This window comes from Pagrus major, chromosome 4, assembly GCF_040436345.1.
Source record: "Pagrus major chromosome 4, Pma_NU_1.0".
NCBI lineage: Eukaryota > Metazoa > Chordata > Actinopteri > Spariformes > Sparidae > Pagrus > Pagrus major.
In genome coordinates, this window is record NC_133218.1 from 9,143,039 (window position 1) to 9,159,590 (window position 16,552).

Genomic DNA, 16,552 nt, shown 5'->3' on the forward strand with positions numbered 1-16,552 from the left:
TAAGCAATGTTGTTTTCATTCTTGCATTTCAATCTTTCATTTGAGTCCAACATTTCACCTTCAGCAGCTTGCTAGGTATAAGCCTGGAGGCTATATGGAGGTTCATCTTTCATTCCCTCTTGACTTCTTGTCCATATGTCATAGTCACAAAGACAAATACATACCCCAGTTACATAAATGATTTCAGACTGCATTTCCTTTCTCACTGAACTGTTCAAATGATCAGCAGTGATCATAAACTTTATGTCATTAAAATGCTTTGATCAAATTCAGTTGTATTTACATAAAGGAGAAGCGAGGGTAAAACGTATTTGTCAGAAAGTAAGAAGTCTTCATTCATTTAATAACATTTCATCCATAATTTGTTGAACTGCCTTTATTGATGTCAAGAAAATATGCAAAACAGCTGTGGTTATCACATGTTTGGACATGCAATTATATTTCGAAATCCGACATAAAGAAAAAGCCCATTTCAGCCACATCATGTCTGCATTTCTCAAGTGCAACGCTGTACTGACGCAAATAGGTTGATTATGGGCAACAAATCACATTTGGCTTTTAAGGAAACAACCACGATCATGTCACAGCATGTAATAATAGAGTTCAGAGTGATCACCATTCATCATTGCTGGTTGTTCATTTCTGACAAGCCATGACAGCTTCAGTGTCTCCTTCCCTCGCCAACATCTGTTGCTATAACTCCAAAAGTCCCGGAGCAGTGTGTAGCTCTCATATGAGCTGCAGTCATAGACTTTCCATCTCCAGGAGGAAAAAAAACTCCCCGACTGGATTTCCAAACAGAACAATGTGTAAGGACCACCATCACACAAGTTGTAACAGTTTAGAAAATACGTACATAACTGCAACCCCGCCAGGGAACAAGTCTGTCACTAAAGAAAGAAAAGAAACTCACAAGTCAGACCAGTCTCCAAAATGTAGGCCAACTGCCTTAATGGTTACTGTAATAGCTACCCCCTCCTATTCAAGTTATATGATTCATTTGATTGGCTCTTTAATTTCATGCTCTTTATACAAAGAACAAGTGTTAACATATAGCAAACAAGCTAGTTTTGATATTGAATATTGAAATGAAAGTCTAAAGCATGTTAGCGGCCATGTGAGGCTATTTAGGCACAGTAGTGCTTTGAGCTAAATGCTAACATTGGTATGCTAACATGTGCAACAAGACAATGCTACTATATAGGCCTACTATAAAACTATGTTTACTCTCTTAGGAAAGCGCTTAAGCATGCTAACATTTAGCACAAAACATGAAGTGATGAGGCCAGTGGGAATGTCATTTATTAGTAGAATTAATTGACATTTTGACCTGATGGTGGAGCTAGATGCTAGAACATGTCAATGTCAACTTTACAGTGTCAGTAGATCACCAAAGTAGGTTCATTGCTCTTTGGTAATATGAATTTCTGAACAACCAACAGACTGACATTGCCTTCCCTACAGCCATGCTGCTAGAACTAAGAATCAGATTAGTGCCCCGAGCTTAAAACCAGAAAACTAGAAAAACTAGAAAAATGTGCCAGATTTGACTGACACCAAATCGCCCAATCCTCCTCAACCCAATCATAGAGAAGCTAAATTTTTTAGCTGCGACCAGCAGTGCTATATAAGCCACTCTGTCAATCGGTAAGTCAATCAGTTGGTCAGCTGATCGGTCCACAAAAATTGCCTCTTCCTTTGGTGGCTACAGTTTTCACCCTAGGGGGCTTAAATTTGGCATGGAAATCGTGTGTGTGTGTGTGTGTGTGCCTGTGTGTTTGTGTTTGTAATCATGCTAATTAGCAAAAAAGGTGTGTGACAATGGGAGTGGCCTATAACAAAACAGATTCACGTAAGACATACAACTATGTTTGCAAGGCAAAACCAAGCTGTTGTCATTTCCAGTTCCTCAAATACAGATGCACAGGGTATTCTTTAGTGTCTATGTGCAACTTAGAGAAGTTTTCTAGCACATGGTTAACATTGTGAAATGGTTGCAGTCTAGAAAGACCACCCAATTGCCAGAATAACTTTTAGCTGAGTAAGTTTCTGCAAAACCACACATCAGTTAAAACTGGACCTATCTTTATGTTGGAACTTCACGCTGGTTTGGGTTGAATGTTCTATTTCTCTACTGTCACAACGATGTGCTTGTGCTCTGTTAAGATTTAGGCATGAAAACCACTTGGTTGGATTAGGAAAGCATTGTGGGTTGGAAGTGGTTTGGTTACCACAATCCAGAATAGGGACGGTCAGACTTCCCATGAAAAATAGCCCGAAATGTCTGCAGGTCTCTTTTTTTTATAAAAACACCCACTTTTAATGCAACAGAAATTGATGGAAATGCTCCCAGGTGTCCTTAAAAATATCCACTTGTGTGACTTGAACTGTGGTCAGCTGTGTGGCAGCATTAACAGCTAACATTAGACTGGTCTGAGTTAGGTTTAGGCAACAAAAATACTTGTTAGGTTTAGAAAAAGATTGTTGACTTTCGATTTCACACAGGACAACAACTAAGTGAAAATCCTGTGTTTGACCCATCCACCCCAACCTCCTCTACAGGCAGACATTTATACTATACTATACATATATAATATTGGAGTTAAGGGATGGCCGGAGCAATGCCTCTGAGCGTTTAATATTGCATTAGATGGGTTTATATTTTAGTAAGCCCTGTGTGTCTCATACAGATGGCTAAGGGGTAGCTTGACTTCTGTATGAGACCTACTTGACAAAAACTTGTAAACGGACTGAAATACCACTACACACCACAACCAGTCAAATAGTATAACCCTATGTAGTGGCATTTAGGCTTCTGAAAAATGCAGTTTATAACAAGTTTGCATCAAAGGCATTAGTGAGCTGCTGAGGCTAATATTCACAACCATACAGTCTCTCTTATAAAACAGGTTTGTGTTTTTATATAGGCTGAGCAAACATTCCACAATATATTCACAGTGAAGGCACCACCTAATATCTCTGCTCCTTGAGTTTTTTGGATTCTTGCGCACATCTGTAATGCTTCTTTTACTCAGTGTTTCATTTTTACATAAATAAAAAAACTTACAGACGATGTTTGCAGGAATAAACCCTTGATCTCCAAGACCCTGAATTAAAAATAAAAAGCTCTTGTTGCTACTTTTCTTTTCAATTTCCAAAGGGTGTGCGAGATGTGATGTATCAAAGACTAATAGCATGAGCATGGAAGACTACGCTAATCCACAAAGTAAAGTCGATCTTCAAAAAAAGTCAATTCCTATGGTTTAGATTCTTTGAAATTATGAAACAATTTTCTCTTGCTTGCAGGTCCAACATTGGTGCTCACCACACACACACACACACACACACACACGTACACACACACACACACACACACACACACACACACACACACACACACACACATACAGTACACTAAGACACACGCACAGTAACATTCCACTCTTTGTAACGTGCACCTTCATTACACTTTGAGACCCTTGCAGTTCTTCTCACTTTAGAATGAACTTTCACCTGCCTATCACGTAGCCACCACTGTCACACCTGAGACCATGTTCACTTCTTCACTTCAGCTGATAGCACTTAGAAACAAACCACCGCTACCGAACAGCATGTGTGTGTATAAAGACATGTGCTGGTTGAACCTTGAGTTGATCACCCTGCAGAAATGCCTTCTCTCAACATTAGTGAGTCATTGTGGGAGTGAAATTATTCTAACAAATCTTATAGACCATTTTGGAGGCGATAGACTCAGACTGCGGAATCAAACTATTTTTGGCATGCATGATCTGTTGGAGAAAGACTTGAGATTGTCAGACAACTCTTAGATTCGTGGTGATGAGACCATTTTTAAAGAGTGCCCTTAAGAATGAACTTTGCTTGATGATATAAAGTGTGAGGAAATGTGACTGATGACCCTGGGTCTGTTTGGTTGCTTTGCATGCAGGACTTCTGGTTTGCAGAAAAATGAGATAATCCCGGTGCTTATCAGTCATGCTAGGAGCATGGCTCTAGGGATGGCAATGACGGTTGGTTGGACCATCACTTCAACTATTTAATGGATTGCTATGAAATTTTCTACTCATGATAATCATTGCCCATTCATTGAAGATGAATCCTGACGACTTTGTGATCCTCCAATTTTCCTCTAGTGCCACCATGAGGTTGACATTTGTGGTTTTGAGTAAAATGTAAACAACTATTGACCATGAAACTGACCTGACCTGATGCAGGAGAGCACCACCAGCAGAGGCAGTAACGAAACCAGTTGGGAGTTGGGTTGCACGGGTATAAAATTTTCATGGTGCGATAACCATCTCTATAATCACTATAATCAGGTGTAATGACCCTTAAAGGAATGAAAACAGAGGGATTTTTTGGGGATTGAATGCTTTTTTATAATTTCACAAAATATGTCCTAACGGTCATGTAAATTTGAATATTTTAAGTAAGTAAGTAAGTAAGTAAATGTACACGACATGATAACGTTTATGCCACGGTATACCCTGACACCAATATACTGCTGCAACCCTAGAATTGGCTGTGAAAACATATTTCCCATCAAGAAAAGCCTCCAGTCACGTTCTTTGCTCTTCTTTCTTTAAAATATACCCTCCAGTTGTGATATAACTGATGCTATAGCAGCACCTACTCTAACAACTTGAAGAGCTGCCATTGTTGGTTTCAAACGATCAGTCGCTTCTCTTGCTGGCTGTCACACCTTAAACAAGGTTGCACTACTGTGGTTCAGCCACAAGCGTATTGCTTGAAGCCTGGAAAGATGGATTTGTGAGATCACATGTTCACACGATTTCGCAAATCCAGCTGCCTCATAATGTTATCTTGGAATCTTGGAATAGACTCGTGAACATGTCTGATCATAGACTCACTAAATATATATTTAATTGGGACATCTCACATAGTCATCCCTGGGCAAAGGAGTTGAAATACTTAATCTATTTGAGAGACTGTGATATTCAGGAGATTAGGAGCAAGATGTTTCTCATGGTCTGTTGATTTATGGTCTAAGCAAAAATTACGCACCTACTGTTATAATGTAGAACCTTATGTGAAGTATAGTTTAAACAAAAGGCAAATATCCCTACGTGCACAGTTACGATCAGGAACATTACCATTAGCCTTGGAGACCGGCAGGTTTAGTGCCACTCCAGGGGAGGACAGACTTTGTTTGTTGTGTGAGCTAGGCAAAATTGAGAATGAGGTTCATTTCCTGTTTTGTTGTCCTGTTTATGACGACATAAGGGATCTATTTTTTTTACTAAAATGACCTCCATTTATGCTGATTTCTTTTTGGTTGGATGATTATGAAAAACTTGAGCTGTGCTTCAGGAAGGGAACCGTTTTTTTTTTTTTTTAATCAAATTTGCTTTGTCAAGCTTGTGAATGCAGAATATGTTGTGTAAGACCGAGCTGCAAAATAATTAATAATTTTGTAATGAAATGAAATGCAATAAATTGTTTGATGGTTGCAACTGTATTTTTGGTGTCTTGTTAATCCTTAAGGGTTGGCCATGACAGGAAAACAAAAAAAAAAATCATCATCAATCATCATCATCTAGTAGCACTATCAGGTTAAAATTTGTATTCGTCCAAAACTTTCTGTACGCATTAAAACTGGGAACAGAGGTGCAGCTGGGAGAGAGTGAGACAGCATGAACATCATTTATAACTGGAATTATTGCAACTATTGGAACGATCCTCTCCTTTAATTGTGGGTGCATTACTCTGGGGTAATAAATAATGGAAAACACAACAAATTAGAGGAATAAACTATTTGATTTCTACTCAGCCAGAAGTTGAGCAGAGCTACACTTTACTTCATCATAGCTAAATAACCTGAACTGATGATTTAGTGATGATGATGACGATGCTCCCCTGAAGGTGCTACAAAAGTCCTTTCTTGTGTTTTCCGTGGCCTTGAAAGATAACACAAGGAAAGAGTGGGAAGATTTTAATACAAAAAAACAATGCAGCAGAGGGTTTGTCACTCTATAAGGAATTATCTAAAAATCAGTGTTGAACATGTTCCTTATCACCTTTTGGAAAAGAGAGGTTTGCAGAAGGACCAGGCAGTCGAGTGAGAGAATAAGCTGAATCACAGTCTGTGCTACATGAGACTCTATCTGTGATATTCCTCACTTGTTCCGACTCAATCCAGCCTGTTAATAATGAATAATGATTGAGCAGGTAGATTAATGTTAACAGCATTTGGCCATGTGGCCCATCTGCAATAACGATATTAATAGGCAGGCTGGGAGATGCAAGAATCTCTGAGTAAATTCTTAAATCAATATTCTTTTCATTACCTATCTCATGTTCACAGCCTCTAACAGCTATGCTCAGAGAAACTTATTTGTGTATGTGTGCAGGCTTGTGTCCCAATGTACAATATATACTATATACTTGTGTGTATGTTTCTATAAGCACATGTATCTGAAATTGGCCCTCACTGCCTCATATCACAGTTATCTTCATTTCTATCCCTGCGCCTTATCAGCAGCACGTCTGTCTATCCATCACATTGAAATACGAAGTAATGACGATTTTCATAATTGTGTCCCAATCCCATCATACGAACACCCCATGTCACACTCCCAGTGGGAAAAGACACCACACTTTCTCACCAACACACATGTTTACCGTCCCATTCCACTCCCAGCTGTGAGCATCAATTTGCGTCGCAGTCACACGCTCAGAATATAAAGGCCCAGCCTGTGACTAGCAGTGCCCAATCCTTTAACAATTACAGATAACAAGATGAACATTGGAAATGAAAAGTCATCAGGGTTCCCTTTCAGTGGAGCATGAGTGACCGTATCGGCCCCCTCCATCTCTGTGTTAACCTTGGCTTTGTGTGTGCTCAAAGCCGCCACATCTTTATTGGCATTAAAATCAAGGTAGTGGCGGGTGGGCAAAACCCCCAACTTCACCCCCTACCCATACATACACACACACACCGACATTGTTAACTCGTGTTTGTCATTTTCCCAGCAGCCCCCATTCTCTCTCGTTTTTTCCCCAGCTCCATCTGCTGAGGTTGAAAGGGTTTTAATTTTCGATCCAATCGCCGCTCTTTGGCTCGTAATGTTGCAGCATACTGTAGCCATAAAGAGCAGGGGTGTGATGTTTGTGTGGGCCGGGTGTTAAATGCTACCTGTCCCTGTTAAGCCTGTCTGGCCATGCAGATAGCTTCCACTCACAGGCATTAGGCACAACTGGAATAGTTCTCATCTGCTGCAGGGAGCATGGCCGCGTCTGATAATAAGGTGTTGATAGAGGGCATTAACTTGATGGCTTCTGCAGCCTGATATACCAACAGACCGTGGGCAAGGGCAGGCTCAGGGAGAGACAGAGACAGCAGACAGTAGTCACACGTCAATTCACATATCAATCATTCATTTGCAGAATGAACGCATTGAATTGATTTACTTGCAGATTTAGATCCGCTTTTTAAAGGAGACTCTGTCAGGTTGGACTTTGTTCTGTGAGCTGTTATTAAAGCTGACATGCATGCTAAATCAAAATGATATTGTTTGTTGGCTCCAGTTAAAAATATAGCAGAGCACAAAGCAGAGAAGTACATCTGACATTAGCACACAGACAACATCTCCACAACTTGGCAAAGACTTGAGTACTGATTGAAAACTCTTGTAATTGTGGACTAAATCTCACATTCACAGACTTTATCACTCAGAGGCAGTCATCCAACATGCTATTTAATGATGTGAAATTAACATTGTTTGATTCATTCATTCATTAAGCAGTAATTACTGGTGATAGACGAACTCAAGTTCAAATTAAGCTGAAAATGTATATCCATGTGGACCATTTACAGCGACTGCACCGGTGTGAGTGAGTCTGCCTATGCCTATATTGTAAAGATCTCTGTTTACATTGAAACACCAGGTCATGACTAAATCTCTTCTTTACTCCACTTTCAGTTAGCAGACCACAAAACTGTGCATTATGTAGCCAGCAGTGCTGAGACAGCCCCGGAGGACATGCTGCTACAGTAAATGCTGCAAAATTACAAATACGAACGAAAAATGAAAACGGGTTAGAGTTTCTAAAAAAGATTGCAGGTAAGCAGGGCATCTCTCAGGATTTCATATCACAACAAGCCTTTCCAAGCTGACTCTGTATTTTAAAGTTTAAAAAATGTAACTGACACTTTATCATGTTCAGTAGGAAAGCAGGAGATGTGTACACTGGAAAAAAATGCAAGTAATGCTCGAAAAATATGTAAAAGAAAAAAACCAACAATGTCCCACTTATCTCACTGAAAATCTACCCTCTAGGTGACTGTGAATTACATGTAGTGACATATTTTGACTAGAAATTAAACAAATATACTTTTGCATATTTTGTTTCATACTTTTCTTCTGGAGATTTTGAATTTTTGCAGTGTATGTGTGGAGATTATATTGAAAATATGCTGTTTCCCAGCAGGTGGAAGTACCCTCAGTTAGTCAGAGCCACTAGAGCTTCGTGATGATCAACACTCTAAATGTGCATAAAAATTATACATGTATGATTATTTATTTCTGTATTCTGAATAATGAAAGTGTAATTGACTCAAGTCTTGAAACTGTTTTTTTTGGATGTTTTGAACTTTTAAATCAGTTTTTGTGTGTAGTAATAAAACTAAAAGATGGAACTGGCATAAAGAGCAAACAGAAAATGTATCTGTTATGTAACGTGACTGATGTTAGAGTCCTGACCTGAATTATTGTCCCAGTCTGGCCTTGTATTGTCAGCCCAAAAATAATTAAGCAGGCTTACAGTATTTTATCATTTTCTTAAAGCCCCCCAAGAGCAAGGGTGCTGTTTTTGGATTTAACCACTCTAGAAACTTTTAGAGAAGTTTTTAAGATTTATCTGGCTCGAATGTAGTCAAAGTTTGCATGTTAGTCATGCTATTATTGTATCAGTAGTTAATTTCCGACTAAGTACACTTTTAAAGGCACAGAGAGGCAGCACTTCTTGTGAAGGACAAGCAGTGACATGCACATAAATATGTTCATTCATTCAGAGAGTTGAATAATTTTAATTATTTTTGATGTGCTGCAGAGTATACGCTACAAAAATGTGCTTTTATACAAAGGTGACCCCGAGATAACATGATTTGATTTGGTTATGAGAGAATTTAAATCAAGGCTGAAGTGAAGAGAATTGGCCTTTCAAACAAAAGCAGACAGAGGAGAAGAGGCAGAGAAGAGAGACAAGGGTGAGGATAGAAAAGTAAACATTGGGGAGGAAATAGTGCGAATGGTAAAACAGATGCCATGAGGTTTAGAGTGTGGTAAGTCCAGAGAAAAAAAGAAAAGAAAAGAAAGACAGCGAAGACAAACAAAGGGAGAAAAAAGGAGAAAAAGAAATCCACGAAAGGGCATAGAGAGACGCTTCTCTGTCTTTTCAGTGTCTGGGCCATTCAGAAATCTGATAAGCAAGTACCCTCCAAAGCACTGCCGCCTCCACTGCCATCTCCACAGACTTAAGGGAGAACACGGCGCGTAGTGTTTATCACCCCATTGCCGTCATTAGGAATCACACAGATTAGCCTTGACATTCTCGCAGATGAGAGGGGTAACAAAGGGAGCGAGCTATTAGCATGCTAATGCGCATCAAAAGAGTTCAGAGTGGTCCTTTCATCCAGGCTTAAGCCCTCTGTTCTGATGAAAAGCGCACACATAATACATTTCTGACTCACCTGTGAGCGTGTGTTCATAAGTATATGAACCTTTGCATGTGTGTGTGTATTTTCAGTGGATATGTGTGTGTGTTTCTGGTTGCATGCTCAGGTAGTTTCACAGACCCATTAAATGAGGCTACATTTGAGCTTCTTAGCAGTGACAGACAATACTGACAATGCTATGAAGGCTAAAAGACAAAAATGTTCAACTGTTGACCACTCGCTATTTGCAACGGTCATTAGGCAGGCAAATCTGCCATTATTGGCCTGATACTCCTGCTTGTGAGTCTGCCTTTCTTTTTCTCACAAGATGGCAGTGTACTGCCTTGGTTTCTTTGCTCCAGAGGGAGAGAACCTGGCTCCTGGACATGATCAAGTCTCTTTGTTTGGACTTTGAAGTGAAAGAGGTATCAGCTGAAGCATACAAAAGCTGATAGTAGCGTCTTTCAATCCTAATAATGTGCTGTGAAGAGATGTGCGTGGTCTTATTGATTGGACAACTTGGACTGAACGAGAAACAATGGCTTTGGTAAGTGTGTGTGTGTGTGTGTGTGTGTGTGTGTGTGTGTGTGTGTGTGTGTGTGTGTGTGTGTGGACTAGAACAGTGTGCATCCCATTGAGTGCATGCATGTGTTTGTGCGTGCATGCACAAGCATGTATTTACGTGGGCGCACATGTGCTTCAATTGTGTCTTGAGTGATACGCAAGCACCATTGTCTCACGTTACTTTGCATTGATAATTTCAGCTTCATCCTTTGTTCACGCAGCTGCATCGTTTGTTCAAAATGAGGACAACACGCCTCAAATCCCTTGCTACCCCTCATATAGCTGTAAAAAGGAAAAAAAGGGAGAGCATGGCATATTAAAAAAGCCTCAACATGTAATTCTTTAAGCATGAGTTTAATCCTCGGCCTGTTTCTCATTTTCTAGGATAAATGGGCATTAAAAGCCTTTAGTCAAATGAGTTCATTATTTAGGCCTCTTAACGGCAATCCTGGCCTTTGAACATGTCTTCAGTAGCTCTCCAAGGAGTGCATGTGATCCATATTGTTCGCTGAATGACGCTGATATACGATGAGATGACAAGTGTCCGGATACACATCAAGCCAGGGAGATAAAGCATCCTCTTGGGAAAGATCAAATAGGAGAGTCTGGAAGAGCCAGCAGCCTCACACAGACGCTAAACGGTCGCCGCTCAGAAAAAAGATGCGCGTAATATCTGCTGCTCATATAGAAGGCTCTGTGGAGTTTGCCAACTCTAGAACACAGCTGGAAAGATATACGTAGGTGTGTTTTTGACTGTCGCCTCAGTTTAATCAGAAAGTTATTGGTAATCATAAGTGCAGAGATTTTGATTGGCCTATGTATGTCTTGGCATCAACAGCAGCCCACTTAAAACCAGTTGAAGTACAGAAAGAGATTCTGAAATTCTGAGGAACAACTCTGGTCACACTGAGCTGAAATTAAAATGCATTTTTGCGCAGAAATGTATTCATCCTCTGCATTTCTTTAGACTTGTGCATTTCATTTGTCAAAATTGTAACCACCAAAAACATGATATCTATATATTTTCTTTACTGCATTACAGCCCCCTTCATTAGTTTCCATTGGGGTTTGGTACCAAACTCGGTACTTTTAAGGGTACCGACCGAAGTACATTAGCACTAACGAGTAGCAGTTTACATTAAATCAATCAGTGCCAAATTTCAGTACCTGAGTGTGGATCTTTACAGTGATGTTATAGAGAGAGAGAGACAGAGTGAGACATCTACGCAAAGCTCCTGGCTGCGTCTGAAATTCCTTACCAAGATGCTGTTAAGTATATATATAGTAAATATCAGTATGAAACCAACAATATGTGAACTTTATTCTTTCAATGAGGAAATATTACAGCATCTTTTTTTTGATTCCCCAATTGATTTATATAAAAAGCACTCAGCCTGCTAGCTTGATGCTAAAACATAATGCGAATTCCCATTAACACGCTAACAGAGGTTAGCATCGCTACCGCGATAAAAGTATATTTACAAGCGATCCATTGCAATTCATGTACTTAACATAAAATGATATGTGTGCTCATATTTAGAGGCATATTCAGTATTTAATATTACAATTAGAATGGCTGACTTCACATAGTTAGCTCAATCCGCTGCTGTAGCACTGTAACACTGAGCCACTACAGCAAGCTCAAGCAGTTTACGTCATAAAGTATTTTATTTTCCATATTTATACGCAATACAGCAAGATGCTACTAACATGTGATGTGCATTGTTACTGGAAATATGACAACTGACAAATGATTCAACTGGTTAGAACTGAAATTACTTTTTATGTTATTCCAGGTACCGATACCAGTTCAAATGTGAACAGTACCCAACTCTAATTTCCATGTTGGGAATTTTTGGTACTGACTGATACTGATGGTACTTGTGTATTCATTGGTGCAAATGCTGTGTCGGGAGGCATTAAACATAGTAATATTTTCAATTCCCTCTGCCAGAGAGGCAGTAAACCAGCTGAAGGGCTGACATTTTAGCCATTGCTTTGTCCCATTTGAGGAGTCCGTACATTAGCTCCAGTCATTAGTGTACCAATGTTAGCTCTTAGCAGTGTTGCCAGATTCGTTTGATGCTTTCCAGCCCAATAACTGCTCAAAATTTGCCCAAATTGATACAAAAACAGCCAAATATTATTTATTCTAACAATACAAATTAATTAATTAACAATAGCAACAGTAGTGTGGCTCATCACATTTTTTTCAATATAACGTAATAATTAAACAACAATTCAAGTGTTCACAAGGCTACATTGTACATGTAACTATAAAGCTATTATCCATTTCTGCCCTCTCTATTGAAATGTATGAAAAAATAAAGGGACAGCTCAAGTAACAAAAATGTAGGTGTTGTCTAAATTGGTAAACTGCAGCAGGCCTTGACAGTCAGCTAAACTATCCCTCCCAATATGGCAACACTGGCTTTAAGACGTCAGCCAACCTCTGTCATTGGAAACACCCGCTCAGAGACCTTAACCTTGGTCCTTGATTCCTCAAATATGTCCAAAATTGTTTGTACTTTGTTTTTGTTCAGGTGTGAATAATGTGCACAATAGCTGCACTATCACTGTAGATTGTTTCCTTACAGAAAAAGTAAGAGGAGATTTTCAGTCTATAAGCCAAGAGACACAACATGCTGCAACTTTCGCTTTAAAAGGTGCTCCACTGCGGATAAGCAGGTGACCTCCATTAAAGAAACGGAAGCCCTGTACAGATAAATATAGAAAGGTGAGCGATAAGGCGGATAAACCTGCAGTGTTATAGAAAGAAAAAAAAACAGGGAGATGGAGCAAGAACCAGAGCAGAAGGAGGGATTGTAAAGGGCCCAGTGTTTTTCGCAGTGTGATATGATCTATCTGTCACACATCACACCCCAGATGTTGAGACTTTGAGCGCTTTATAAGACAGGCAGACCATCTTAACATCTCTTTCTCTCTTTGCCTTTATGTCTTTTTCTTTCTCTTTTGTCTCTTTCTCTTTTCTTTGCCCAAAAAGCCCACCACCTAACTGCTGGTCAGCTGCCATCAATCTGGAACCTTGGAAGTACAAAAGTATCGACTTTTCCTTGTCAGCCTCAGCAGATAGATGCTGGCTTATTATTTTGGTTCAGCCCCCAAATATCGAGACACATAGTCGAGGGACTCTTGGCTTTATTGATTAACCATTAAAAGGCTGGCTAGCCTTTGGCTGTGTGTCCTGTGGAGTGTAAAGAGACAAAACACACACAGAGGTGTTGACGGTGAAAGCAGTTTCCGCCCAGCATTTGCTGTGACACTTGACCTTTCAACTGGATATGGTTTAACTCTCCATGGCCCGACGGAGCTCTCCAGGAGCATCTTCTATTCCCAGAAGTAAAGTCTCCACGGTATCTTCACCAGCTCTTTTCATCAGCACATGAATGCTTGTAGGCAATATGATGATTCAGCAACAATCAAACAGTCAATATCTTCCTTACTCCTAGCATTTATAAGCAGAGTCCCCTCAGATATGCTGCAATATGATATTTTTTTGTATATAGCATTATATCAAGAGTTATTGTAGTTTAAAGTTAGATGGATTTATATATTACTAGTACTAAAAACTATAGTAATCCTGTATTTTACAAAATGATTAATATAAGTAATATATGTATTATAACTGACTGACTGTATTTTCAATCTGGTCTCATCAATCTGTGTACAAATTACATGACCGTACTCTTTTAAAATGGGTGCAGTGCATATGCAATAGTCCAATTTTGCATGCAGGTGATATACCAATCATCTCCATTAACGTCTAAGAAGAGCAGGTGACCTTCGTCATCATCCATAATCACGTGACCTTCGTCTGTAACAAAATAAACACGTAATGGTCGCAGTTTGGTTAGGTTTAGGCAGCAAAACTACTTGGTTAGGTCTAGGAAAGGATGATGTTACGTAGCGATGTAACTTAAATACTTCTGTTAACTTATGGATGCAAGTTAAAATTAGAATGGCAGCAGCAGTCCCCTTTAATGCAATCAAGCCGGATCTAATATCAAACTCGATGGCCCTGTATCACTCTAAATTTTAAACCACCCATAACTGCATAACCATAACTTAACCAGATCAGTAGCAGCCAACCACTACAATAACAAAAGAATGCAGATGGGATGATAATCTCCATTATCATTCATCATCATATCATTGATAGATTTTTATTAGCATCTGCATCAAATTGTACTCATAAATACCAGGCACCTACATATGCCAGATTTTTTTCACCAAGATCGATGCATTATATCCTGAGAAATTAACGTAAATGTGGCAAAAACATCCTATTTCGCAATTGAGGTCTAGTTTGGGCCAAGACCCATTCTCCATCCAGGTTTCATGGAGATGTGTAATCCTGCTGACAAACCAACCAACCAACCAACAGACATGGCTAAAACATAACCTAGTTGACACTGACTTTGGTTTCATGCTGGACATGAACACTGGTCCACTGGCTGAAAGTTTGTTTGACCCATCCGTCAACCACAACCTCCAACCATCACCACAACCACAACCATCCTGCATGAAATCTGAGAGTCTAATGACGTGTTATTTGTAGGCAGATTAGAGCAACTGGCCTTGTATTTTTAGGATGAAATGCAAAAGACGGAAAAAGAAAGCATCTATTTTAAACCAATTGAACTGTGATAGGTGCCAGAGTCAGAATAGCATACCAAACAAAACCCCAGAGTAGTATTTTTACAATACCATGGACGAGCATCACTTCTGTAACAGTACACACATTTGTTTGAACATGTAGTTGAAAATGCAGCAGTAGGATACAAAATAACATTACAAATAAATGTCAATTGCTTTAAAAGCTGCAACAATGACAACCATGTATATCACAAAGGGGGATATTTACAAGTTATAAACCAAACTTCAGCTTGTGTTTTATGACAGCACCTTTATACAAGCCATGAAAACTAAAACTTGCCAACACTCAGCTCTCATAATCTCTGCACCACATAAATTATGGATGCTATATGCAGACAACATTTCCTTTGTTTTTACACAAACACTGGTTTAGGGGTTGTCTCTGGTAACAAAAGCTGAAATCAAGACTAAAATGACTAAACGCTACAGTTATTGTTGTGTGATTCTCCACAAATGAGTCAACACAAGAGAAAAAAGCCTCGGTTGACAGAGGCTTCACGTCAGAGCTCGTCCAAGTCATCACTTGCTCTTGCTCCAGCCGCAGCCAGCAGATGATCATTTTGCACAGCACCTCCGACCGATCGGGCCAGGAGGGGATTATAGAAGCCATCATATCCCATCTATTCCCTCGTAGCTTCACTTCAGCCACTCTCTTGCCGCGACTTGGCAGACATGCAAATGATCCTGTCAATATCGCCCTCGCCTCACACCCCACAGCCCCCAACCCTGCAAATAAGTCATGCCCATTTGCTGAAATGGGGGGCTGTGACCCAGGCTGCCTGTCACACTACATACTGCGTCTCCTCAGTCACTTTGGAGATAGCACTGACAACTCAACTAAGGGATGGAGGAGAGAGAGAGGGAAAGAGTTAGAGATTTATGTTTGGCTGCATTTATTCATAGGATAATAAGAACTGCTTTGGCAGCATTTAGAGGAAACCATTACAAATTCCATGTCCATACAAATGCATATGTAGAGGAAAACAATGACATTCACATATCTGTTCCAGTTTTAACTAAGCCTGGATGAAAATCATTATAGATGTTTTAATTGTATGGAATAATCTGTGCCTATGGAGACTTTACGGCACATGCATAACTTTTTATATCCTTTAGCATGCTATAATAATCTGTAATCTTGCTAGATAATGTTTACTTGAGATTTTCAAAACTCTGCACAAATGATCAATGATGACAAAGTTAAACACATATTTCTACTTATTAAAAAGAAAAAGTTTTTTAAAATTATGATATTCAAGCCTCAAGTGAACATTCTGTTGATTCAAAGTTGGCAGCGATTTCGAGGTTTTACTCCTCGTGGGTATCAGTATCTGCACCAGCTATGCACACAAGAATTTTGTGATTTTTCTCCCATCTTAAAATGCAGATGTGCTCAAGCTTACTCAAGTTGGATAAGGAGCATCTGTGACTATCTGTCTTTAAGTTATTCTGGAGATTTTCAAAGGGATTTAACTCAGAGTTCTGGCTGGGTGACTCAAAGACTTTTTCATATTCATTGTCAGAATCCATTCGAGTGCAGACTCCGTTGTTTGATTAGGGTTCCTGTCCTGGGCAGTGTTTCTTAGAACTGTTTTTTTTTTGGCGGATTCTTTTCAA